Below are 27,288 nucleotides of genomic sequence, written 5' to 3' on the forward strand. Positions count from 1 at the left end.
CCATTAAAAGAAAAGAACAAGACCTTGTCTGATAAACCTGAAAACTTGAATTTGGTGAATAGAGATGCATGAGATGTTATGCTCTTTGGGATTCTGAAAACCCAATGTAAGTCAATGTCCATCTGATCACCAACCAGTGACGGGCAGTGGAAATGCCCTGGGTATAGGGTATTCCTAACCCCCTCTCCCCAACACACACACACACACCACACACCACACCACACCACACACAAAAAAACACACACAACAAACACAAAAAAATACACACACACAACACACACAACACACAAACACACACACAACACACAAAACTCACACACACCACACACATAAGATACAACACGGACACACACAACACACACACAACACACAGCTATACCACTGTGTGTTGAAGATAATAACAGGGTGAACACACATACAACACATACACACACACAACACACAACACGCACCCACACAACACACAACGCACGCACACACACACACACAACACACAGCTATACCACTTGCCATGATTCCAGCACTGTGGTGCATATAGGTATATAAAAAAAACAGTGGAGCATATTCCTTGTTAAATATACCATGAATTCTTTCAGAGCTGAGACTAAAATAGGTAGCTTTGCCTGCCATAGTTAGTAATGTGCTTATTTGGGACATTTAAGAATGTTGTCTTTTCTCCAGTCAGGTTTTTGAAAACATCTTAGAGAAGGAATTCAAATTCATGAAACTAAGAACTTATTTGGAAGGGAACTAGGTTGAGAAGATGAGAGACAGGAAGGTGGATCTACTTTCATAATTACTGTACTGGCAGGAGGAATTAGAAGCACCTCTCTACCACATCCCAGTTGGGAACCACTGATGGGAATAATTCCATTGGAGGTAGCACTTTCCTGAGGTGCAGAGAAAAGCAGTCATGCAAGACCACAGCAGTTCACTTGTAATAATGACAGCCCTAACAGGCTTGCAGGGTTTGATTTAAAAAAAAAAAGTGTCCAGTAAAATTTGGATTTCAGATAAACAGTGAATAATTTTTTAGCATAAATATGTATGCACTTTGACATCCTGCTAGCAAGGATAAAAAATAAATAAAATAAATAAATATGTATGTTCTGAGCAAATATTTAGGTTATCCCTGGATCATTCAAAGGAAATATGGCATGGGGCATGCTTATGTTAAGAAATTAATCATTGCTCCTATAAAATTCAAATTTAACTGTGCGTCCTGTATTTTATCTGGCAACCCTAAGCCCAAAATCCCTTTCCCAACTCTTCCTCCATGTAAAAAAGAAAGAATAAAAAAGACAGAAGACTCTTTCATTCAATAAGAGAAACACGTTGACTCTACAGTAGGTTTAGGTTTCCATAGCTGAAGGAAGTATTATTTTATCAATAAGGATTCAGCCTGCATACTTTCTGAAAAAAAAATACATGCGCTTGAAAATTATTGTCCTTTAGAATATTTAAAAAATAAATACAGATTTTGACAACTCAAACGATATAGATACATACGTAGACAATTTTAATACTCTGCTGCTCACTGTCCTCCTATTCCATATCCTCAAGGTGATCAATATTCATTGTTAATGTGTGTTCATGCATATTTTTGCTATGCTCATACGTTTATGTACTTATGTATAATTCCTTTTTCATGGAATCATGTTACTCTGCAACCTGAGTAATGTGCTTATTTTAAGGCCATCTGGTTAAAGGAACTGGAAGATTACAGTTCCAGTGCTGGCAATGGTGCATTAGGCATCCTTATTCTAACATTCTCAGCCTTGACCGCAAACAGAAATTCAGTGTCCCCTAGGGTTCCCATTCCTCCTGGTATCATAGTCCTTCAACCCCATACCATCTAATATAGTAGACACTAGCCACATGTAGTTGACAAACCCTTGAAATGTGGGCTATCCAAATGAAGATGTGACATAAGTTTACAATACACACCAAATTTAGAGGCCTTTGTTGCAAAATAAAGAACTTTAAATCTCTCATTAATAATTTTACATTGATTACCCATTGAGATAATGGTACTTGGGATATATTGGGTTAGATTAAAATGTATTATTAGAATGAATTTCATTTATTTCTTCTTACATTTTAAAATGAGGCTACTAGAAAAATGGAAATTACATATGCAATTTGCATTATATTTCTATTGGCAGCACTGTTCTAACCCAAAGGCCTGCAGAACGATGTGAGTTCACCTCAGAGGTACATGAGATGATTCCTTGGGAGTGTGGAAAGAAAATATAACTTCTTTTCTTACTTATTTTTATCTTATCAATTTTTAATTTATATTTTTGTGTCTGTTTCATAATGTACATAGTATATCGTCATGGTACTAAATGTGTATATTATTCAAATATTAACATCCATTTATTTGCAGATGTATTAAAAACATTTTTACAGACAGAAGTGTGCGACACAAAATTAAAGCATATGGTGACCTTGCTTTGCAGGGGTGAGCAGAGGGTATGTTTTCCGTCCTCTGTTACATATTGTTCCCCTTGGTATCTGACCCACCTTTCACACCTTTGTGCTGACTTTATTCCTTCTCTTTCCTGAATCATGTCCAAAGGCGTCCCAGGGAAGATAAATGAAGCTCTAAGCTTTGCCTTGCTGCTTTCTGAATCTTAGGGTTTGGTGTCCTTGCTCCTTGGGTGCCTTGAACATCCCATCTGGCAAGGTTGGGCTGCACCTGCCTTCCCAATGCGCCTTCCTCCCAGAGAGCCTGGTGCCCACCCCAAGGCTCCTCGTTCTCCCTCACACTCTTCTCCAGCACTTCCGGCCTCCCCTCCCCACCAGGTCCCCTGAGCTGCGGAGATTACAAAGGAGAATCAGGTTTACACTACTTTCATCCTAACAGATAATGAGAAGAAAGAAAAGCAAAAGTGAGATGAGAGGACAGATTGATTCCGGGGGCTCTGACCACGGGATGATTCGCTCTCAAATCAATTCCCATTGAATTGAAACCAACACCCTCTCAACCTAAGTTACTGGTATTAGAAAGGAGTTATGGGAGTTGGCTAAGCCTATAACACTTTCTTCAAAAGAATGTCTATTCGATTATTTCTTTTGAAGGTACTATGTTGTGGCAGCCATGAGAAATATAGGATGGATGGAAACGTGAGTAGTCACATCACTCCACAGGGAAGATAATAACAGAGTGTAGCTTTTAAAGGGGCTTGCACCCACCCACCACTGGCACAGGTCCTTGGACACACATGCACACACGCACATGCCCACACCCTTTGCTGTGCCCCCTGAAACTCATTCACCCTGCAGCTGAAACTTGCCTTTGCTTGTGATCATTCACACCCCTCTGTCATTCCTGTACCCACTCAATTCCTCACTCTTATGCTCAGAAAACATTTACTGACTGAGGGCCTGTTCTAGGAAAGGCACCAAAGTCTAAGGATAATCAAGTCTGGTGGCCACATTCAGAAAATTCTGGCTGAAGTGTTTTAGGTTGAATCATGAAACTGCTGATATTGAACAGTTTCTGACCTTTGAAATGACCACTTTATATAGTGAAGCTTAATTTTGTACATGCATACACATGCATGTTTGGGGTTCATATCACTATAGAAAAGTGGTCAAAAACACAAATTCTGGCACCAGATTTATTATTTATTAGTTTTGGAAACTTAAGTAAGTTGCAACTTAACTCATCTGAATCTCATTTTCTTCTTACGAAAATGGAGAAAATAATGGGCTCTACTTCATGGAGTTATTGTGAGGATCAAATACTTAATCTTTATAAAGCATTTAATACATACTGCCCAGCACATAGTAAGTGCTCAATAAACATTAGCTGTAGCAGTAGCAGCTAACATTTATTATCATTATTAGTGGGTGGTAGCATCACTATCATCTATGGAAGTCCACGTACAGTATTCCTATTTGCAAGATGATAAAATAGACCTGCTCAAGTGAGAGAAAAAGCTCTTACTGACTCTCCCAGTCAGGAAAGCCATCATCTTATCAATAATGGAAACAGAATACTTTATTAAAACTGTAGAAATTCAGCAAAAGTTATTAAAACAACTAGGAACTTTAGTGTTTGACATTTGAATAGAGAATAACAAAATGGCAGTGGGGAGGGACCCAGAAAGTGTGAGGAGTGCAAGAGGGGAGGGAGCAGGTGGCCGTGCTGGCTGCGTTTCACTTTGGGCAGGGTGTTTGCATCTAGAGACCTGCCTGTTTATTCCAAGTGAAAGCCAAGGGCTGAGTGCCCTTGTGAGGAGTTCGTGTTAAGTTTCATGTTTGTGCAGGAAAGATCTGAAGGGCAGTGTGGCCACAAGGACTGATGGACAGATAGATAGACATGTCTGGATTTATGACTGAGCAGCTGACCCGCGCCAACATGCTAGTGAGGACACACAGTTGACTTAACACAGGCTGCTGGTATCCACAGCTAGAAGTCGAAGAAATTGTTGGTGTTATTAACAATCTTCTGGCAGGAGGATGGCACTTATGTCCTGGCTGTGCCGACACAGCTAAGATTCTCTGGTGTGGATTCCAGGAGCACTTCGATCCTGGCCCCACAGACAAGCTGGAGGCCAAGAGTCCCTTCCCTTGTCCTCACAGGGGGCCACCACAGTCAGCCTGGACAGCCCCTTCAACAACCAAGGGACCTGTTTACAAAACGGTGAAACAAACTAAAATCAGACAAATAAGTGTCACACTAGATTGGCTGGTGGAGCCAAAGGGTTTGATGTAGAGGTGCCAAAAAGGAGCATAAAACCAAGCGGAGATCAGGGCCTTGGGTGCAGGAAGGGTGAAATCAAATCTCACCTTTAGCCATTAATATTAGTGTGGCACAGGCCAATCCTCTTACCTGTGGGGCCTCAGTTTCCCCATTTGAGAAATGGTGATGAAAATCTGCCTCATAGCCCTATTGTGAGATTGGAGGGAAATCCTGGCTGTGACTTGCCCAGTGCACCTTAGTTCATTTTCCTCCTCTTTGTATGTAGTAAGTCACTCCAGAAGAGAGCCGACAATTCTGGCCCTGACAGGCGCAGCAGCCAGCCCAACCCTGAGAAGCAGTTCCCCCACCCCTTCTCCCTCACTCTGTCCTCCCCTCCTGGCTTTTTCCCAGAAGGCTCCAGGGCTCCCAGGCCAACTGCCAAACCACAGGGCTCTGCCATTGGCTTTCATAGACCCCCTCCCCTTCCCCTCTTCAACTGCATCTCTGCGTGGCAGTCCTGCTCTGGGCTCCCTCCCTGGAGGGTAAGACCCGTGGCTGCCCCAGCCTGCTATGCCAGCATTTGCAGGGGGATTCATCTGAAACCGCTACTGACAACCTGTGTTTATTTGGGGCGTGCAGAGGAGCCAAGAGCTATGAAAGGAGCTGCGTTCCAGAACTCTCTGATTCCCATCAGGCTGCACAGATCAGGCCCTGTAACTGAAAGGAGAGCTAGGCTTTCTCTTTCCATGTCTTCAAATAGGGGACCGCACACTAGTTGCAGTTTCAACAGTTGCAGTCTGCAGTTCCTCTTTTTGCTCACTGACAACACAACCCAATCCTGTGCCTTATCAAAGACAAGAACTATTAGAGAAATGATGATGAGAATTGAGGATGTCAAATTTTATACATTTGTAATTGCAGGAGATAACAAGACTTCTTTATTTTGCACTGTTTAATATTTCAAGTTTTTATGGAAATATAGAGAGAAAAGTGCACAAATTGTCAACTGATAGCTGGGATTGGATGGCAGGAAGAAATTGACACTAGGACTGGCTTCCAGCACCTTTAGCTGGACCATGTAGCCTCTTAGGGCACGAGAATTGAGAACATTCTTTAGGAACCCTGTTAGCATATTTATTACAACCAGGGGTGAGCTGGAGCCAGCTTGCACCAGCTCAGAAGAGCCTATTTTTCCCATCTCTTCCCAACTCCACATTCAGTGACCTCACACTGGTGCTTGAAATCAGGGTCAAAGGGAGTATTTACACCACAGAAATCAGCAGATGATAAGTAGAACAGCCGCCCCACCACCCGCCCCCTCCTGCCGACAGTTTTTAACCATTTACTAACAAACCACTGTTTAAAACTTTTCTCAAATGGGTGAACAAAATTTGAGTACCTTTCTGACTAACTCCAGTTTAATCAATCCCTAGCCCCTTTCTCAGAAAATCTCCCTTCCCATTATCTTGCCCTGAGAGTACAGAGCCTTTGTAATCTTCCTTCTGGAAAGTCTCATGCATTTGACAACTGCTGCACCTCAGCCTTTTTCCCTCTCTTCTGCTTTTTGTTAAGTGATTGCTGTTCTTGAGTGTGTCTAAGTGATTCCCCAGAGACATATCCAGGTGGTTGATGTGCAAAGCCCGGCACTTCCTGGAAAGAAACCTCTGCTCCAGGGCTGACAGTGAGGCCTCCCAGAGCCTCCATGACCCCCTTGGATTGCAGACACTGTCCAAATGTCCTTCTGTCAGATGGCTTCCCCTAACGCCATGCCTTTCTCAATTTATTGCATTTTCAGCCTTACTGAAGTCTGCCCTGGGGACCAATTGGAAACCTATAACCTTAGGACAGCAAGGTAAGGAGAGCCAGTGCACAGCCCCTTCACTTCTCTGGCCCCTCAGTCCCCTCCTGTCTTAATTGGGCAGTGTGGGTCAAACGCTGCACACGTCCCTTCTGACTCTGCACGCAGTGTTCTTTCTACAGCTTGGCTGTACAGAGAGTTCCATTTTTCACCCCCATGAGAGGGGGTGGGGCAAAACACTGAAGGAATCTTTCAAAGACCCTCCACCTGACCCCTGTCTGAACAAATAATTAATCTCCTGAAAAAGCAGCTCGCTGATGGGTCCAGGCTGTGCCTGTGGATTTATGAGGTGACGTCAGTTTGAAGACTGGGATGCAGAGCCTGAGCTGTGTTTCACACACTCCTCAATTGTTTTAACGGGCCTGCTCCTGAAGGCCTCCAAATCTTTCCCCAAGCTAAGCTTTATTAAAATGGCAAAGATGGAGAGGAGTGCTTTTCCAGATAAATCAGCTTACTTAGGCTCTGCTCCCTCCCCTCCCCCTGTCTACTGGAAAGCACTCCCCGAGGGAAGGAAATGAAGAACTGCAAAGTACTTGCAGGTACATGCTTAATGCCTTAAACTCTAGCATTGTGTTAACAGCTATTCATGGACTGGGCTTTAAAGAAATAGATGGATTCTCAATCTGCCCAATTTAAATAATCCTTAAGAGAGAACTAAGGAGGAAGATTAATGTCCTTAGTAACTAAATGACACACCAGAGTTTAGCCTGGAGGCTGGGTCTCTGCACTGACTATCACAGTGCAATTCCTTGAGAGGATCCAGATAAAACTGGGTTTAAAATGAAGGTGGGGGGCGTTAATGGGGAGAAAAACGGTTAGAAGTCAGAGTGAAAGAAGGGAGGGGTGGATGTGAGCAAGCGGGGATGGAGGCAAAGCTTTTGTCCCAGAGACAAAAGTAGAGGGAGAGTGAAGGAGTAGAAGAAAATCTATTTCTACTCTTGATTGATCATATGTGTCATTGTCTCTCAATACATACATGTATATAATATGCATACACACGTGTAGTCTCTCTGACACATACACACACGTAGTCTGTTTATAGACTGCATGCATACTTGTCTAAGACTTGAGAAATGTAAAGTCAGAGGCCACTTATATTTAGAATTTCAGGAATATGTATTATTGATTGAAATGAAAGACCTTAGAGACCTGAACTGTTAATATCTCATTTATGGGAACAAAATAAAAACAATTGTTGCAACTTAGCATGATTTTTGAGAGATGGTGATGGTAGAGGAAAGGGAGAGGGTTTAGTTGACAAGTGGGAGAAAGAAAGGGTATCCTCTGTGTGGTGTCTATGCATGTATGTTGGGCAAATCTGCAGTGAGGAAGCAGCCAGTGAGGGAATGGAGAAAGCCAAGGAAATGATCAGGGCAACACAATCCCCTGATCCAAACAACTCTCCTGTATTTATATTAGGACTATATGAGACTGGTCAACCTTGCAAAATTAGTGACTAAATTTCATTAGCTATATTTAGGCTGAATTAAATTTGAATTCAATCACTTTTGATTCTGAGGGCCATCTCTTTTTACTATTTCCCATTCTTGTGGCAGTTACTATGTAGTCAAAACCAAGTATGACAGATGAAGAGAGCTCCAGGGCTAGAAAGCTAAAAGGTTGTGAGGATAATTTGAATGGGACTTGTGTCACCTTGTTGATTGCAGGGTGGATTCCCTGATGGCCTGGCCAGCTGCTTTGACTGCCCTCTTTGTCCTCACCATGCCATAGGCCGTCTCTGGAGCTTCCCTCAAGGTCAAAAAGGACAATCTTCCAAGACGGAGAAGGGCCAGTCTCTGTAAAGTCCTTTAGTGCAGAGGCCATAATATCTACCACTTTCCACAGTGTTTGGCTCAGTATGACTTTTAAGAAATCATTTACAGAATTAGAAGTATTTCCACTATGTGGAATACAGAGCATATAAGGCCTGCCTTCTAGAATCTTGTAACCTAAATAAGATTGGATTTATACTAAGAGAGAAGCAACTAAAATAGCATATAATAAATGCATTTTTTACATTGTGTCCTAATACCACATACCAGCGCTCGTCAGAGATGTGGAGAAAGTGGCTTCCTGTAGACAACTGAGAGTCCACTGTGGTAGAATAGGGAGGGTGTACATTGAGTCAGGGTAGGTACAGGCCTTTTAGAACTGGCTGAAATTGAGGAGTCAGTATCAGATGTTGAGAAGAAGATATTTCAAATAGAAAGAACCTTGGTGGATAAAATCAGATTTTGTCTCTTCAGCCCAAAGTCTACATCAACACAGACTTAAGGCATCTCTTGAAAACAAAGTTTCACATGGTATCTGGTTATGTTATTGGTCCAGGCTCTAGATTTTGTACTTCAACAGCCCTTTCCCTCCACCTCTGAGTGTGGGATTACAAAGGAAAGCACCGTAGATGGCTTCAAAGAACTTACGGCTTAGAGTGAAGACAGATGCACTAGTGTCTTGAGAAGTGACTCAGTAAGATAATTGAATTGTATGTACCAGAGGAATATGGTAGAAGAAATAAGTCATTCTGCATGCACACATTAGGAAAGGCTTTACAGAGATATCTTGCCTAAACAAAGACTTGAAGGAATTTTTTGTAGGTTAGGTAGGGAAGTGCTGTCCTGGTAGAAGAAACTGTTTGCGAAGACAGAGCGGTGGGGGTGTCTGATACATTGGGACAATTGCAAGTGTCGAAAATGAAAATAAGAAGTAAAAAACAGCATGAGGGGAAAAGGTGCTTGATTACAAATGCCTTATCAGTTATGCAAAGAGTATATATTTTTATGCTACAGTGTAGGGAATAAGGAGTCATTGGGAATTCTTCACCAAGACAGAAGGGATGCGTGTATCTCACTCCAGCAGCTTCCTTCCTAGTCTTCTTTCCAGTGGTTGTTTCTGCCTTTCTTACCAATGTGGCTGGTGGTGAGTGCCTTCTACAAATGCTACCTCTTGACCCCTTGGGGAGAAGGGATTCATATCAGTTGCCTGATTTGGAGAGACCAAGTCCCAGCTTATTTTTTTCCAACAGAGTTTTCCTTGCTTCATGGTGTCACAACCTATTGTTACTGGGTGCTAGGATACATTGGCCATATCTCTTGGGTGGAGAGCAGGGAAGACAAAATCTTCCAAAACAGCATAAACTCAGCTTCATTCTGTAGTGTCCATTCGACCCAAAGAAATCCCATGTCTCCATGCAAAGATAAAAGGAGGGAATGTTACCCTTTTCTATCAAGTTGTCTTTTTTCCTGCTGGAAGTGAGAAGGGGTGGAGACTGTTGAGGGGAAAATGCATGCAGGAAAGCTCATCAGGTTCATCAAGTGTGCAACTCAAGCAAACCTCTTAATAAGGGAATGGGATTCCAGCGTTCACTTCTTGGAGCATCTGCAGTCTCTAAAAGAGATTATCTTGGTTGACCCTTTCTTGATGTAGGCAAGAGAAATATACTTCATTCCCCACTTGACCTGCAAGTCATCAGTCTGATGATTGTCCCCACCACTCTTCCTTTATCTTCTGTTTTATAGAACTGGGCTCAGGCAGGAGAGAAGGACCCCTCCTAAAGTATTGATGATGAGGACGCTAGTTGTGAGACCACAGGAAAAGTTCCACTGAGCATCCTGTCTCAGAATAGCCACTTTAGAGGCAGTGTAGAAAATTGATGGAACCCTGTTAGGAGGCTATAACCATAGTCCACTGAGACATGATGGGAACAAGGCTAAGAAGGACAGGAAAGAAAGTTAGGAAGTAGATTTGAAAGTGAAAATGATAGAGAAATATAGGAGGGTGAGAAATATAGGTATATCTAAGATATTTAAACTTTTATTTCAGGAAGAGATTTCATGATGATGTTAATCACTCAGATGAGAAATCTGAGGCTGGGAGTGTTAGGGGCAGAGTGGAGGAAGAGGCAAGGGAATGAAGAGAAGAGAGTTCAGTTTGGGGCATATTACAGTGGAGCTGCATGAGATAAAGTCTAGGCATAAAGAGCTGCATACTCCAAAATATAGAAATATGAAAACATAGAAAATATAAGAAAGGAAAAGAGGTGTGACAGAGGACATCCACATCTTCAATGAAAATGCAGTGAGAACAGTTAACTGATTCTAGAGCAAAAGAACTCTATGTCATGAGATGGGAAAAACTTCTTTATCCTGAGGTGCTAGAGGAGGGTTGTGTGGCAAAGAATGTAACAGATGTTAAGAGTAGAGCTTTGGGTAGCTGCCAGATCAGAAAGTGTATAAAAGAAGGGTATAATGGGAGCAACAAAATGGAGCATGCATTCACTGTATCAGCAAATGCATTGGGAGAGGGAGTGTACTAGGATTAGGACATGGCATCTATCTGGTAAAATAAGAATAGGAGCTATGCATTTACTTGTTTGAAGATTGTGTAATCAGCCAGTTACTAACAGCACAAGACTCTTCTAGAGGATTTAGGAACACCTGAGCTGCACTAAAGGGGAATTGAGCTAAGGATGTCATTTTTCCAGAATCATGATCTTCAAAACTCAACACTAATGCCCGATTCCTTGGCCTGCTGTCTATGGGAAGGCCATGTTTAATAACATAAAGTCATTAACAAATGCTTTGGTATCTGAAGACCAGAGTGTGCCTGCATCTACCTTTCCCAAAGCCTATACTTTCTTGGGAAGGGTTCTTTTTGGATCTAAAAATATGTAGGGAAGGGATGTAATTATGCAAAATAGATAGCAGCATTTTCTTTCATTTACTCAGGTATTTACTTTCACCTCCCATGTTTGCAGAATATTGCCACCCGCTCTTTGTTTTTAAATTTATTGTTCAATTTTTGTAAATTTTTATTTTTTATTTTTAAATAACAATAACTGTATGTGTTCATGGTGTACAATATATGTTGATATATGTATACATTGTGCAGTGGCTAAATCAAGCTAATCAATATATGCATTACCTCATATAGTTATTCTTTTTTGTTATGAGAACACTTAAAACCTATTCTCTTAGTAATTTTCAAGAATATAAAACATTGTTATTAACTATAGTCATCATGTTGTATAATAAACCTCTTGAACTTATTTCTCCTGTCTAACTGAAATTTTTTATCCTTTGGCTAACATCTCCCTGATCCCACCACCTTACCCCACCCCTGCCCAAGCCTCTGGTAACCACCATTCTACTCTCTGCTTCTGTGTGTTTGTCTTTTTTATTTATTTAATTTTTATTTATTTATTTATTTATTTATTTATTTATTTATTTATTTATTTTTTTAAGAAAAGGGATCTCACTGTGTTGATCAGGCTGGAGTGCAGCAGCACAATCATAGCTCACTGCAGCCTCAGATTCCTAGGCTCCAGTGATCTCCCTGCCTCAGCCTCCCAAGTAGCTGGGACTACAGGTATGCACCACCACATCCAGCTAATTTTTAAATTTTTTTGTAGAGACAGAGTCTTGCTATGTCGCTCAGGCTGGTCTCTAATTCCTGGCCTCAAGGAATTCTCTCAGCTTGGCCTCCCAAAGTGCTGGAATTATAGATGTGAGCCACCATACCTGGCCAGTTTGTCTTTTTTAGATTCCACATATAAATGAGATCATGCAGTATTTGTCTTTCTGTGCTTGGTTTATTTCTCTTAGCATAATGTCCTTCAGGTTTATCTGTGTTGTTGCAAATGACAGGATTTCCTTCTTTGTTAAGGCTGAATAGTATTCCATTGTTTATATAACCACATTTTCTTTATCTATTCGTCCATCTGTTGGTAAACACTTTGGTTGATTCTGTATCTTGGCTATTATGAACAGTGCTGCAATGAACATGGGAGTGCAGATATTTCTTCAACATACAGACCTCATTTCCTTTGGATATGTACCCAGGATTGCTGGATCTTATAGCAGTTCTATTTTAAGTTTTTGAGAAACCTTCATACTATTTTCCATAATGGTTGTACTAATTTACGTTTTCACCAATACCCCTTTAGAATGAATGTTCATGTTTTCTCTTCATAGGAGGCCAATTGTTTCTAGTCTTATTGTCAAGATGGTGACCAAACTCATTTGATAATCCCTCAGCACAGAACCTGGCACCACTGTGGGTGAAGCAAGCTACAGAGGCCGGATCCTCTAATGCTGTCTATTATTGTTAGACCAGACTTCTGCAGCTGGCTTCACCCAAAGGGCTGCAGAGTCTCCCTCCTTCCCACTCTGCCTCTGCTAAACTCAATGTCTGAGTCCTTGAGCACTTCAGTGAAGGGGCTTGATGGAAGGTCTCAGATAATATGTTTATTATTTCCCAGACACCCTCCCCTATCCTCAGCTCCAAATCCATTTATCTCTCCCATAAAGTGCTTATTGACAGAGAACTTGAGTGCTCAGAATGATGCCAACTGAAGACAAGCCTCTCCAAATACAGCAGTCGTGTCTCCCCTTGATCTCCCCAGGCTGAATCCAAAACATCTGTGTTTCTGCCTCAACCTCAAGGATTAGCTCAGGGACTCTCCCTCCTCCCACCACCAACTGCTTTCTTGGGTCGTTGATTTTTCAGAGAGAAAATGCCTGTGGTAGCAGCATGAAATAGCACTGCTCAGCCTCTAGAAGAGGTTTGCAAGCTCATTCAGCCAAAAAGTAATTATATTGAGCCTCCCAGAGAGCCTCTGCTCCACCCACATTTGCAAATACTCTTTTACTACATACTCTGTGTTTCTAAGTCTGTAATTCAGATTCTTCTTTTGTTAGTTAAGAAGAGTGTGGGTTTTCAGGTATGCAGCAAAAGAAAAAGAGTCCATAAATAATAGAACTTAAGAGAGAGGCAGAGCTTAACACACGCATTTGAGCCCAATGTCTGATTTCATGTAGGTTGCAGCCTGATTTCTCTTGGGTCATTTCTACTCTAGCTGGGCCTACTTGAATGATCTGATCTGGTTAAAGTTTATCATCCAGAATGAATTAGCTACAGTCTCACTTCTACAGGAATAGCAGGATCAAATGACTTCCAGCTTGATGTTTCCCTGAATTCTACCATCAAGCAAAACTGTCATTCATTCACGCTACAGTTAGTAAGGCACTGTGCAAGAGTCACTTGGTTATAAAGAGAAATCCTCATCTTAAGGAGTTTACAGTCTGGAAAAGAAGACAAGAGGTTCAATGTGGCACTTCGTTATTAGGAGATGCAGAGGCCTAGATTCAAATTCCGCTCCTGCCCTGGGAAAGTCCACTTAACCTTTCTGTGCCTCAGTTTTCTCATGTGTAAAATGTGGCTCACAATTGTATTATCCCAAAAGGTTTCTGTGAAGATTAAAAGAGATAATATATGTAAAGCATGTAAGACAATGCCTGGCACCTAGTATTGCTTTTAGCTATTACTATCATAAGAGAGCTACAAATAGAAATGATATGTAGCAAAATACTGTGAGATGCAGTGTTAGTCCATTCTCATATTGCTATAAACAACTATCTAAGACTGGATAATTTATTTTAAAAAAAGATTTTATTGGTTCACAATTCCATAGGCTATACAGGAAGCATAACTGGGGAGGCCTCAGGAAACTTACAATCATGTCAGAAGGCAAAGAATAAGCTGGGACATCTTCACATGGTCAGAGCAGGACAGAGAGAAGAAGGAGGTGCTACACACTTTTAAACAACCAGATCTTGGGAGAACTCACTCACTACACAAGAACAGCAAGGGAGAAATTCGCCCCCATGATCCAGTCACCTCCCACCATGTCCCTCCTCTAACACTGGGGATTATTCAACATGCAATTTGGGTGGGGACACAAATCCAAACCATATCAGACCCAGAGGAGGATGAGGTGCTATTTATTTGGAGGAGGGCAGTATAAGGAGTGTGGTTATATTCCAAGTAAAAAGCTAAGCAACAGACAATAAAAACCTGAACTAGACTATACTATACCATACTATACTATATACTGTTATTAAACAAGGTTTATGGGAGGCCATTGTTTTGGATTAGCCCCTTTCACTAGGCCCCAGCAGACCAGACCAAACCAGAATGGAGTCACTCATGTTAAGTGCCACATAATCAATGTTCAGGTGCCACTGAACTCTAAAATGTGAGAGTTTTCCAAAAAAACAGGAAATTCACAGCAACCAATCAAAAGGGGTTCAATTTACCTGAGCCTGCATGATAAAGAAGTTCCCTCTGCTTTAACTCTATGAGGAAAGCAATTTGAAACCATCAATTCAAGTTTTGTTCTGTTTCTGCTTTCTCCAGCCCTTTTCTGCCTATAAAGCCAACTCTTTCTACTCAGCTTCTTGGAACATTTATTCTGTTTTATAGAATGAGGTGTTGCCCTGTGCTAGAATCACAAATAAAAGCCCACTAGACCTTTAAACTAGATTTGTTGTAAATTTCACTCTTGACAATACACTATACTAGAATAAAGATAAAGGGGCTGGCCAACTTTAAGAGATGTGGTGGTAGAATAGACAAGGGTTTGGCCTGCATTAATTAGGGTGGACAGTTGATAAGAGCGAGTCAGAGGCTGTTCCAAGGGTCAAGTATCAGCAAGTTGAGGAATGATGGGGTCATGAATCAACTGGGAAGTCAGAAAGAAACAAACTTGTTTGTGGAAGAATGTGACCGGCTTGTTTTTGGTCATGTTGAGTTTGAGGCATTAGTGGAATATCCTGGTAGTAACATCTTGGATCTCTGAGACAAGTGTCCTCAAACTCCTGAATTATTGCCATACCTGTTACCTGCTTTTCCATCTTTCCCTCTTTTTTGATCAATCCAGCAGTTGGAAACTATGTTCAAAGGAAAGGATGAATTCTGGAGATACTGAAATGTCATCAGCAAAAAGACATAGTTGAGGGTTATGATTAAATGTCCAGAGAGAAGGTAAATATGGAATCTTGGACTAGGTGTGCATTTAAGGTTCCAGAATAGAAAGAACCACCTAGCAAAAGAAGAAAAAGAACTGTCTCTTTCCAGGAAAACAATACACCAACCAGCCATCAATGTAAGTATTTCAGGCTCATCAGCAATATGAATGTCACTAATGCATTGCTCTACATAAAAGAGAGCGGAGAGTAAGTTAGGGAAGGCAAAGGAGGCTGGGTGCAGTGGCTCATGCCTGTAATCTCAGCACTTTGGGAGGCACAAGGTCAGGAGATCAAGACCATCCTGGCCAATGTGGTGAAACTCCATCTCTACCAAAAATACAAAAATTACCTGGGCATGGTGGCACGTGCCTGTAATCCCAGCTACTCGGGAGGCTGAGGCCGGAGAATCGCTTGAACCAGGGAGTCAGATGTTGCAGTGAGCTGAGATTACACCACTGCACTCCAGCCTGGTGACAAAGCGAGATTCCATCTCAAAGAAAAAAAAAAGGTATCTGTCAAGCCACCTTTGACTGAGTCATCAAACTATCATTCACTTTTTTTTTTTTTTGAGATGGAGTCTCGCCCTGTCACCCAGACTGGAGTGCAATGGCATGATCTTGGCTAACTACAACCTCTGCCTCCCGGGATCAAGTGATTCTCCTGCCTCAGCCTCCCAAGTAGCTGGGATTACAGGTATGCGGCATGACACCCAACTAATTTTTTGTATCTTCAGTAGAGATGGGGTTTCACCATGTTGGCCAGGATGGTTTTGAACTCCTGGCCTTGTGATCCACCTGCCTTGGCCTCCCAAAGTGCTGGGATTACAGGCATGATCCACGGTGTCCAGCCTTTTTTTTTTTTTTTTAGTAAAAGGAATTCCATCGGTTCATTTGGAGTCTGATCAATGCTGGGCGAACAGATTAAATTCTCTTTAGAGTAGCAAATCTTAGGACTATAAGCTGAAGTAGAACTAGAAAGTCCAGCCATACCTAAGTCCAAGCTAGCCACTCTGGTCCTTTTCTCTGTTGTATTCCATTAAAGACCCTGATATCTGGGACTAGAGTTCCTGAGCACTCTATACCCATGACCTGGTCTGGAAGCAGCTCTTCTTAGCCGTCCTATCATGCCAGAGTAACTCCGGGTCTCTGAGACAAGTGTCCTGAAACTCTTGAATTCTCACATGCTCTTTCATCTTTCCCTCTTTTTTGATCAATCCAACCAATTCATGGCTTCCTGTTGAATGTTATTTTATAATAATATGGTTTATGTTATTAACACTCTTTAATGTTATTCAAGCCCATCTTCTATCATGTCATTGCTTAAAAAGCCTCAACAGTTCCTTAGAGTCAAGCCCACTGTGCGTGAGCTTCTTAACTGGGCATTTAGAATCCTCTCCAATATCCTCCACTACCTATGATTTATATTTTAGCCAAACAGGACCCTTTATAATCTTGAACTTCGTTGCATGTCTGCACTTCTATACCAGTACTGAATCCCAAACTGAAATCTGGTTCATATTTCATGAAACAGCTGCTTTTTACACCCACATCTTGAAATCTCTTTCTATTCCCTCACCTAGATACAAACTCTTCAAGGGGCCAGTAGAGTATAGTGGCTAAAATCTTGGATAAAACCCAGCTGTCAAGGTTCAAATCCCAGCCACACCATGTGCTGACTGTGAGATCATATACAAGTCTCTTTTCACTTCACATCTGTTTCCTTATCTGGAAAATCAAGAATATTAATCAGATATTAAATGAGATAATATACATTTAATCTAGTCCGTGGAACCCTGTAAGCATGCAGCAACTGTGAGCTATTATGGCAGATGCTGTTGCTAGCCCGCCCACATCCCCTTGGTATTTGTCTCTACATTCTCAACCTGTTTATAGAAAACATTCGTGACTCTGTGTAGTCAAGATAGCATGCTCAGCTCTCATACAGGGCAGAGCAGAAGTGTCTGAGATGTAATCAGTCTCCCAAGAAGTGACACTCAGACAATGACCAATGGAGAGTCAGTGGATGAATACTCCTTGTTAGGAATAACTCTGAACCCTATTCTAGAGTGTGGACAGCATAGAATCTCTTATTGTCTCCCAGACTTCCCCAGCAGGCCATAACATCAGTTGCCCGCAACGGTAATTGGCTTGGCAGATACCTTCTGTCAGCTCCTTTGCCTTCCCTAACTTACTCTCCACTCTCTTTTATGTATTTCCTGGGATCGTTTCCCAAAACTACTTGGATTCTTGTCTCCGAGTTGGCTTCTGGAGGACTCTAAAACCATAACTGCTCTTATCACTACAGCTGGCTTCTTTGAAACCATCAAAATACTGCTTTATTTGCATTCGTCTTCTGCTAGTTAGAGTCTACCTTCATAAAACCTAAAATCCAACAAAAAATTAAGACCAAAATACAAATATTTCTTACTGTACCTCTCACATAGAAGTTACTCAATCTGTATTTAGAGAACAAAGAATAATGGGAGATCAAAAGATTACTCTGTGAATATAAAAATAGAGCAAGGACTATTGATTGGTTACTAAGAATATTTTACAAACTTTTATGGTTCGACACACCCTTTTAATGGTGATATGTCTACCTAATATATCTGCAGCTTCTCAAAATCCCCTCCCCTCGACGTCAGCATCAGGACTCCCCTCCTCCTCCAGCTAGATTTGAGAGACCCTTGCCATTATCTCATCATTATTTTATCATGTTAATGTACTTGTGTAACCTTTTATATTTTCTAAATATGAAAAATATTTTACAGAGATTACATTTGACGCAGCTGCTTCCTGAAGACCTAGAGGTCACCTTAATCTTATAAGCACATTCTTCAGATTGTCGTGTGGGTGGGTAACTTCCGCCAGATTTTTCTGGAGATGGCTAATCCAGCCGTGGGATGTGGTTTCTTCTAACAGCCAGTCAGGAAAATCTTGCTTCTCAAACTCCTGTCTTGACCCCTTCCTGAACTTTGCCTCCTGGATCTTGAGGTCTGCCTTCTGTGGAAGAGAAATACTAGAATCAATGAACTGTGAACTAGAGCCCTGGGATTATCAACAGGTAATGGTGATACTGCAGCAGGTGGCTGCATGAGATTTGTGATTACAGACTTGAGAGTGGCTGTCACCTTTGGTGCTACCAGAAGTAGCTTTCAAAACTGTCTTTCTGTAACAGAGAATTCTAGAAGGGTGGTCCATGGACCATCTATATTAGAAGGACTTCTGGCTCTGCTTCGCCTGCAGACTACTGGTCCTGCTCAGGCAAACTGAATCAGAATCACTTGTGAGGATGCTTCAATTTGCATTTGTAGACAAACTCCTCAGGTAATAAGGTGACCAAATTATCCAAGTTTTAGCATTGAAAGTCCCACATTCAGGAAAGCCTTTAGTCCTGAGACACTTGGTCACCAAGTGGATATGTCTTATGTACATTGAATTCTTAGAGCTGTCTTACAGACCCCAAGGTATGCCACACTAACACGGATGCTACTTTTACTCAGTAAGAATCTCTGAGACTTTGAGATGACTTTAATCCAGTGTGACATTGGGTGGGGAGCTCCCTCAGACATCGATCTTGATAAGATCCTTCCATGGGAACTTGAGTGTTTGAGAGATCCAGAGTATGTGTTTTGTTACTTTACTTTTCCTTTCTTTTGAACCTCATGTGCAAGGAGTTGAACTTGGTCTTGAGTTTATAGTACACAATTTAATTCTGTATCTACAAGGCCCTTCTCTGGATTTATGTGGTTATTTATTCTCATTTCCCCACCAGCTCTCCATGCCCAGCAGGCAAACATTACAATGTGATTGTTTTATACTCTGAATTTGTTTGTATCTTTGTAAAGCATATAACACTGTTCCTGTGTATTTTAATTTAAACAAATTGTATTCTGCTGCAGACTTCACCCTAACTGTTGCCTTTTTCTGTTAAGTATTGTGTTTAATGCTGCACAGTCCTTTGACCTGTTGTTTCTTGTGGTAGGCAGCTCTTAAGGTGGCTCCCAATAATGGTGCCCTGTTGGTACCCATGTCCCTGTACAATCACCTTACCTTGATTGTGGACTATACCTAGTGACCTGCTCTTAGTGAACAGAATGTGGCAAAAAGTGACAGTATGTTACTTTTGAGACTAAGTTATAAAAAGCCTTTGTCTTCTTCTCTTGTGCCCTCCCTTGCTCGCTCTGGTGGAAGCCAGCTGAAATTTTGAGAGCCACCTTATAGAAAGCCTAACAGCAAAGACTGGAGAGAGGCTTCCAGCCAACAGCCAGCAAGGAATTGAAGCCCTCAGTCCAATAGCAGTGAGGAATTGAATCCTGCCAACAGCCTCGTGGGTGAGCTTGGAAGCAAATCCTATTCTAGTCTAGTAGAGACTTGAGAGGACCCATAGCTCTTGCCAACACTTGATTGCAGCATTGTAAGAGACCCTGAGCCAAAGGACTCAGCTACGCCATGCTGGCTCCTAGCCCATAGAGACCATGATATAATAAATGATTGTTATTTTAAGATGTTAAACTTGGAGTAATTTGTTACACAGCAATAGATAACTGATATGCCTCTAATCATTGCATGGTGTCCATAGCATATTTTTACCACATTTTACTTGTCCACTTCCTGCAGATGGGTTGCTTGCTGCCTGACTCTAACTCCTGCTACTACTGCAAACACCACTGCCATGAATATCCTCAGCAAGACCCCCTTCCAGACCTGCATGAACAGTTGTGTGAAATGTATATGCACAAAGGGACTGCAAGGGAAGACCCAGAGACTAGGGAAGAACTTGGAACAATAATCTCAGTTTCTTCAATTCCTAAACTGAGAGTATTGCTGTTTTTAAATGAAGGTATTTTTTCCCCCTAAGCATTTTGTTCTAAAGTTGAGCTGCCTTTGAGGGGAAATAAAGAGACTACCAGATTAATGGGTTTTTTTCAAATGGGATGGTGGGGTAAGGAATAATCGGGGTGGTCTGTGGAACAACTTGGAGGATTGGTGTTATGTCTCAAGAAGATATTCAGGTATGTTCCTCCTTTTTTACCCAGACCAACTGCTTCATGCTGGGCTTCAGACATGAGAGGCTAGGAGTAGGAGGCATGCCTTGTTCAAAGGTGAGTGGACACATCTATCACCATTAAAACAATGTTTATCTGTTTGGATTTAGTAAATGGCCTCAAGTTCCTGGAAATGTGTGCAGAGACCCCATGGCCATGAGAAGATCTGTCATTTTATTTTTTACAGTAGGATGAAATATATTTGGAAGTCATTGGGCTGTAGCTGTCCTACATCAAAAGACGTTTCATAACAAAACACTATCATGCCCCATTTATAGTAATAGCATGCTGTGCTCTGGCTGCTGTGGGCAAATAAAATATGTTCCTGTAATATAAACAGCCTCACCTTCCCTCTAAAGACTAAAAGGCCATGAAAGATTTATTTAAATAGGCTTTTGAAACATAGAGACACATGCAAAAACATGTTAAGCATATAGATATAGAGATAGATAGATAGATAGATGGATTAGATAGATGATAGATAGACAGACAGACAGATAGATAGATAGATAGATAGATAGATAGATAGATAGATAGATAGATAGATAGAGATTGTCAGAAATGGACTATAAACCCTAAAATTGAATAAATAATGTTAGAAGAGAGAATATCAGAGCCAGAAGGGACATTAAAAATTTTTCAGTCCAGGCACCTTTATTTTGTTGGCTTTTTTCCCAGTTATTTTTATTGTGGTAAAATATACATAAAATTTCCCATCATAATCATTTTCAAGTGTACAGCTCTGTGGCATTACATACATTCACAATATTATGCAACCATTACCACCATCCATCTTTATAACCCCTTTTCATCTCGTAAAGCTGAAACACTATACCCATTAAACAGTAACTACCCATTCCCCACTAATCCCAGCCCCAATCAATCACCATTCTACTTTCCATCTCTATGATTTTGACTATTCTAAGTACCTTATATAAATGGAATCTTGTTTTTCTTTTTGTGACTGGCTTATTTTTCTGAGCATACTGTCCTCAAGGTTCATCCGTGTTGCAGCACATGTCAGAATTGTCTTCCTTTTTAAGGCAATAATATTCCATTATATGTATATACCACATTTTGCTTATCCATTCATCTGTCCATGGACACTTGGGTTGATATTGTGAATAATGCTGCTATGAACAAGGGTGTGCAAATATCTCTTCAAGACTCCACTTTCATTTTTATTTTTATATTTTATTTTATTTTGTTTTTGAGACTGAGTCTTGCTGTGTCACCCAGGCTGGAGTGCAGTGGTGCAGTCTCGGCTCACTGCAACCTTCGCCTCCTGGGTTCAAGTGATTCTCCTGCTTCAGCCTCCCGAGTAGCTGGGATTACAGGCACGTACCACCATGCCTGGCTAAATTTTGTGTTTCTTATAGAGAGGGGGTTTCACCATGTTGGCCAGGCTGCTTTCGAACTGCTGACCTCAAGTGATCCACCCGCCTTGGCTTCCCATAGTGCTGGGATTACAGGTGTGAGCCACGGTGCCTGGCCAAGACCCCATTTTTAGTTCTTTTGGTATACGTCCAGAAGTGGAAATGCTGGATCATATGGTAATTCTATCTTTAATTGTTTGTAGAATTGCCACACTGTTTTCTACAGCATCTCTACAACTTTACATTCCCACCACCAATGCACAAGGGTTCCAATTTCTCCACATCCTGGCTAATGCTTATTATTTTCTGGGTTTTGTTTTGTTTTGTTTTTATAGTAGCCACTCTAATAAATGTAAGGTGGTACCTCATGATGGATTTGACTTGCATTTCCCTAATGACTTGTGCTGTTGAGCATCTTTCCATGTGCTTATTAACCATTTGTATATCTTATTTAAAGATATGTCTATTCAGGTTCTTTGCCCACTTTGGAATCAGGATGTTTTTTGTTGTTGAGATTTAGAAGCTCTCTAAATATTCTGGATATTAATCCGTTATCAGACATATGACTTGCAAACATTTTCTCTCATTCTTTTAGTTGACATTTTACTTTGCTGATATTATCTTTTGATGAATAATTTAAAATTTTTTTCATGAAGTTCCATTTGTCTATTTTTCTTTTGTTGCCTGTAACCTTAGTGTCATATCCAAGAAATCACTGCCAAATCCAGTGTCATGAAGCTTTTACCCTGTGTTGTCTTCTAAGAGTTGTATAGCTTTGGTCTTATATTTAGGTTTTGATCCATTTGAGTTAATTTTTTGTACATGGTGCAGGTAAGGGTCCAACTTCATTCTTTTGCATGTAGATATCCAGTTCTCCCAGGACCATTTGTTGAAAAGGCAGGCACCTCATTTTAATGAAGAGGAAACTGAGGCCCAGAAGGAGAAGTGGCATGCCCAAGGCTGTGCCAGAAGCAAAGTGTAAAATAGATCCTGAGCCTCCGACTCCTGGTCAGTGCTATACATACATTTACATTTAACATAAATTTAAATTTAAATTGGCTGAATATGAAAATAAGTTATTTTGTTAGCTCTCGGGTTCACTAATGATGTAATTTCTAACAAATGAATAAAGGTTAGGTTGATAGAGCAGGTGATAATTTTAATATGTTCTTCACAAATTCTTTGGTATTTCTTTTCTCAAGAGGTGGAACTTAATTCTCCTTTCTTTAAGTGTGAACTGAACTTAGTAACTTGCTCCTAAAGATTAGAATGTGGCAGAAATGACAGTGAGTGGCTTCTGAGACAAGATCATAAAAGGCATTACAGTTTCCTCCTTGATTTCTCTCTCAGTAACTCCTCCAGGGGACAGCAGCATCTCTTCTGACTCTTTGCTTCCATGTCTTGAGGAAGCAGCTTCCTGCCTATGGCCATCTGAGGAAGCCATCTTGGAAGCAGACCCCCCAGCCCCAGTCAAGCCTTCAGATGACTGCAGTCTCAGCTGACATCTTGACTTTAATTAAAAAAACAAAACAAAACAAAACTCCAAGCCAGAACTACCCAACTGGAATTTGAGAGCTGCTTTCAAATCCTGACCCGTAGAAACTTAGATAATAAATGTTTGTTGTTTAAAGCCACTCATTTTTAGATAAATTTGTTATGCAGCAATAGCTAGCTAGTACAGAGAATTAACCAGCCTCTCTTAAATTACCACCACAAAATCAACTACCTATTTTATTAAAAGGTAAAACCAGCTGCTGAAGAACATTTTTCCTCTCAAGGCTTTGGCACTTAAGATTCAACAGTAAGAAGGATTGAAGAGTAAAGGCTTCCTGGCTACCCTCTGGCATCCTGTGTTTGGTCTGAAGCCTCATAAGCCTGGGTTATTCTTCCAGTCCACCTTGTAAGAGACTGATGTGGAAAAATGTGTCTCTTCTCAAGGGCTAACTCTGAAACTTTGGGAAAATATTCTAGATTTGGATCATACTAAAATGGGTATTAGACCTAGGTTCTAGTTCCAGCTCTAAGATCTGGATGTGTCAAAATCCTTTTCCCTTTGTAGGTTTTAAGTTTGGCCTCTTTAAATAAAGAAACAATCACCCATGCTTTGTCTTTTAACTTGCTACTTAAAACAAGGAGCTGAAGACACTGGCCATCATCAAAAAACTAATGGACAATTCCCACTGCCTCGCTGAAATTTGCAGTCTGACTCTCACCATCTCTTGCCTTTTTTTTTTTTTTTTCCTTTGGCTGTGTTTGTGAAACTGCCTTTGCAAAGATTATGAGAGGGAGTCTACCATGGCCAACTCCATCTTGCTTGTAGCCTCATGGGCTGGCTTCCCTTGCTCATTCCTAGCCATAGGCCAAGCTAACCATGGGAGGAATTTAGTTTATAGTTTAACTTTGAAGGAAGGATGATAATATTTTATCCCTAAAACAGATCCCTTCCTTCTTTGGGTTCTGAAACCACCTTTGTAAGACTAATGAAAAGCCACAAGATTAGGATTATGGAAAGGACCTGAATCCTGCTCAAATGGCGGCATCATTTCTATACTTCCTTACTGCTCAGGAGTTATGTGGCCAAATGTCACAGAGTTGTGACTTCTTCAATTGCTCCTGTGGATAACATCACTATTGTAGAACCTAAGGCTGGTCTTTTGAGCTGTTTTTCAGATTTTTGCATTCTGGCAACTGACTGATGCCTCCCAGACTCATGACTCAACCAGTCCTATGGCTTCCACCCAGAGGTGGACTCAGCATATGAGGACTGTTTTCCTCGCACTTCTGTGATCTCATCCCTAACCAATCAGTAGCACTCATTCCCTAGCTCCCTGCCCACCAAATTTTCCATAAAAAGCCTAGCCTCTGAGCTCTTGGGGAGACTGACTTGAGTGATAAACTCCAATTCTTCTCTATGGCCAGCCTTGTGTTAATTAAACTCTTTCTTTACTGCAATACCATGGTCTCAGTGAATGGTTTTATCTGTGCAGCATGCAGGAAAAACTCGTCAATCGATTACATTTGTCACTAAGTCCTCTCAGCTGGAGACTCATCAATGATATTAAATTTTAAAAACTACCAAGCAAATACAATTCAAGTGGAAGCTCACCTGTGGAGCAGTGGGAACACACTGTTATTCAACAGGGCTGAAGTCTGAATCAGATGCCTGGAGATACGTTGTCTTGGCTTTGCCACTCACTGGCTGTGTGATCTTGGATAAGTCACCTCACTCCTCTTGATCTCAGCTCCCTCTTCTTTAAGAAAAAAAATAAAGTAGTGATAATTTTAATAGTCAACATTTACTGACTGTAATCTAAAAATGGGGTTAAGTAAATTGCATGCATTACCTTTAACACAACTCTGTGACATAGGAATTATTGTAACATAAACAGCCTCATAAAATCTGTATTTTACAGATAAGGACACTAAGTTTCAGAGATAATAAGTGGTGGAGCCGGATTCAAACCCAAGTTCTTAACCACCAAGGCCATAGCAATTATAAATCAGTTTCAGCTTGAATTTGAACTCTCTGGATGCTAGGATTCAGAAGAGATGTGACATCTGTGAAGGACTGATGGTGTCAGTCTGCCAGGCATTTAGTTATATGAGGAACCCAGAGTGAGGTTAGCATCAGGGATCACTGGTTCTAGAGCAGAGGGAAGATTCTATTTACTTTTGATGCTGGTCACTACAATGTTACGGTGCCAGCAAGAGAGCAAAGTAAAAACAAAAAGGCCTGGGATATTAGTATGCAGGTCATCTGGAGAATTGGTGCCAGCATCTTCTGTAGTAATTGATGAGGATGCCCCACCATTGACATCAACGACGTTGACAGTGGACACTGGCAGGAATTGAATGCCTTGAGCAGACACCAGTCACAGTGTCGGCAGTGACTGGGAGTCATTACCCCCAATGTGCCAGGGCAGGAGGGGATAAATGCAGCAGATGTCACATGGCAGCCCAGAGGAGCAGTTTGCAGAGCACATGTGAGAAACCCTCTGAGGCTACCCAGGAGACACCACGGGAGACAGAAACCCAGGACTGTACTTGAATGAAATTCGAGAGAGAGCTTAAATTTCTATAGAACAGAAGTGTATTTTCCTGAAGAAATTTTGTGTTTGCTCTTGAGATCCTATTTTTACTCTCAGACTTGGGTGGTCTGAAAAATGTAGGTTACTGATGAGATGGAAGGGTGCGACTCCACAGTGCTCTGCAAGGGTCTTTCACTTTGCCTCATGATTCCCAGAATTACAGCATTTCAAACTCCATTGACAGAAACACCAGGGCTGGCAAATGCAGTGCAGATCCATTGGTGAATCTTGAAAGGATTTCTGATGCTAATTTGTTGCCCTTGGGACTAACTGGAGTTAAATTATGATTATTCCTAATGCGGTGGTCCCAGTACTGTTTGGCGAGGAACGTGAATACTTTCTCTAACTGGCCACAGTGCTCTCCAGGGAAAGATGTTTGATCTGGGGCACTGAGGCATTCTTCCCTGCTGATTGTTGGGAAATACAGCTCCTCTGTGGAAAGGGGCTTTGCTGCCATCGTATTGAGGTAAGTGCCTGTAGGGAAGAGAGGTGAAGTGGGGGAGATGTAGACCACATTCCTCCTACCAGGAAAAAGGGGCTGGCTTCTTTCTGAGAACTGCTTTCTGCTGGGAAGGGGCTGGATGAGCCATGTAACCCCACCTTTTGCTTGGAAATGAAGAGCTTTCCCACTCCAGAGGAAGGAGAGGGGAGGAGAGGAGGGAAAGGGCTGCAGAGCATGTTCCTCCCGTTCCCTCTCAAGCAGAAAGGAAAGCTGTCTTCAATTAGGAAGGGGAAGGAGATTCAAAACATCTGGCGGGAAAAGTGCTGGTTCTGGAGGGTCTCTGGGAGGAGGTTGGAGGCTTGTGGACAGCACGCCTGCCTTGCTGGACCTGACACAGCCCTCTGAGAGTCTATCACCACCTCTCCCTCTTCAGCTCTGTCTGGTCTCCTTGTGAGGCTGAGGCCTTTGGCTGCCTCCTGCCCTGGACTAAAGGAAGCAGTAACAGCAGCCGCAACCTGGGCAGCACAGCCCACAGCTTTCTCCTCGGGGTCAATGGGTAATTTGCACAACAGAGAGACCACCCACGGAGGCAGTACAGAGTTCACAACCTCTAGCACTTAGGCATCTAATCAGTTTGGTTTTGCCTGTGGAGAGCCTCCCCTTGAATCTCAAAGCTACCAAGCTGCCTTCCTCCCCATCCTTTAAAATACTTCCAGGCTCCCATCTCCTCTTAGGAGCCTTCTTGAAATATTTGCAGAAACTTTATATTCCTCCTCCCCAACCACATACACAATGTCACAGCTGCCTCTTCCATTTGCTTGCATCTCCTGTGGACTGCTCACCTTCTCCACCCCAGGCGAAGCAGATGGCTGAGGGACATTAAGGTTGCTTACAGAGCTGTGGAAAATTCTCTGGAACTCACCCTCCTGTCCTAGAGACCCCAGGTTTCCCAGGAGTCACAAGGCACCAAAGCCTGGAGG

General features: G+C 41.7%; 2 long non-coding RNA genes across 2 annotated transcripts in view; one reads left to right on the forward strand and one right to left on the reverse strand.

Moving 5' to 3' along the window:
- LOC129531959 (uncharacterized) overlaps positions 1-11,661 on the reverse strand; it is a 37,088-nt gene extending 25,427 nt beyond the window's left edge. Inside the window, exon 1 of the long non-coding RNA XR_008677484.1 lies at positions 4,844-11,661. This is a non-coding gene — a long non-coding RNA (uncharacterized lncRNA). The remainder of the gene's footprint in view (positions 1-4,843) is intronic.
- A 7,741-nt stretch (positions 11,662-19,402) lies between these two features.
- On the forward strand, positions 19,403-24,210 carry LOC129531958 (uncharacterized). Its single transcript, XR_008677483.2, has 5 exons — positions 19,403-19,688; positions 19,975-20,197; positions 20,394-20,459; positions 22,642-22,786; positions 23,129-24,210. It is a non-coding gene; the product is annotated as an uncharacterized lncRNA (long non-coding RNA).
- Positions 24,211-27,288: the final 3,078 nt, after the last annotated feature.

The sequence above is a fragment of the Gorilla gorilla genome, chromosome 11 (genome assembly GCF_029281585.2).
Source record: "Gorilla gorilla gorilla isolate KB3781 chromosome 11, NHGRI_mGorGor1-v2.1_pri, whole genome shotgun sequence".
NCBI classification, from domain to species: Eukaryota; Metazoa; Chordata; class Mammalia; order Primates; family Hominidae; genus Gorilla; species Gorilla gorilla.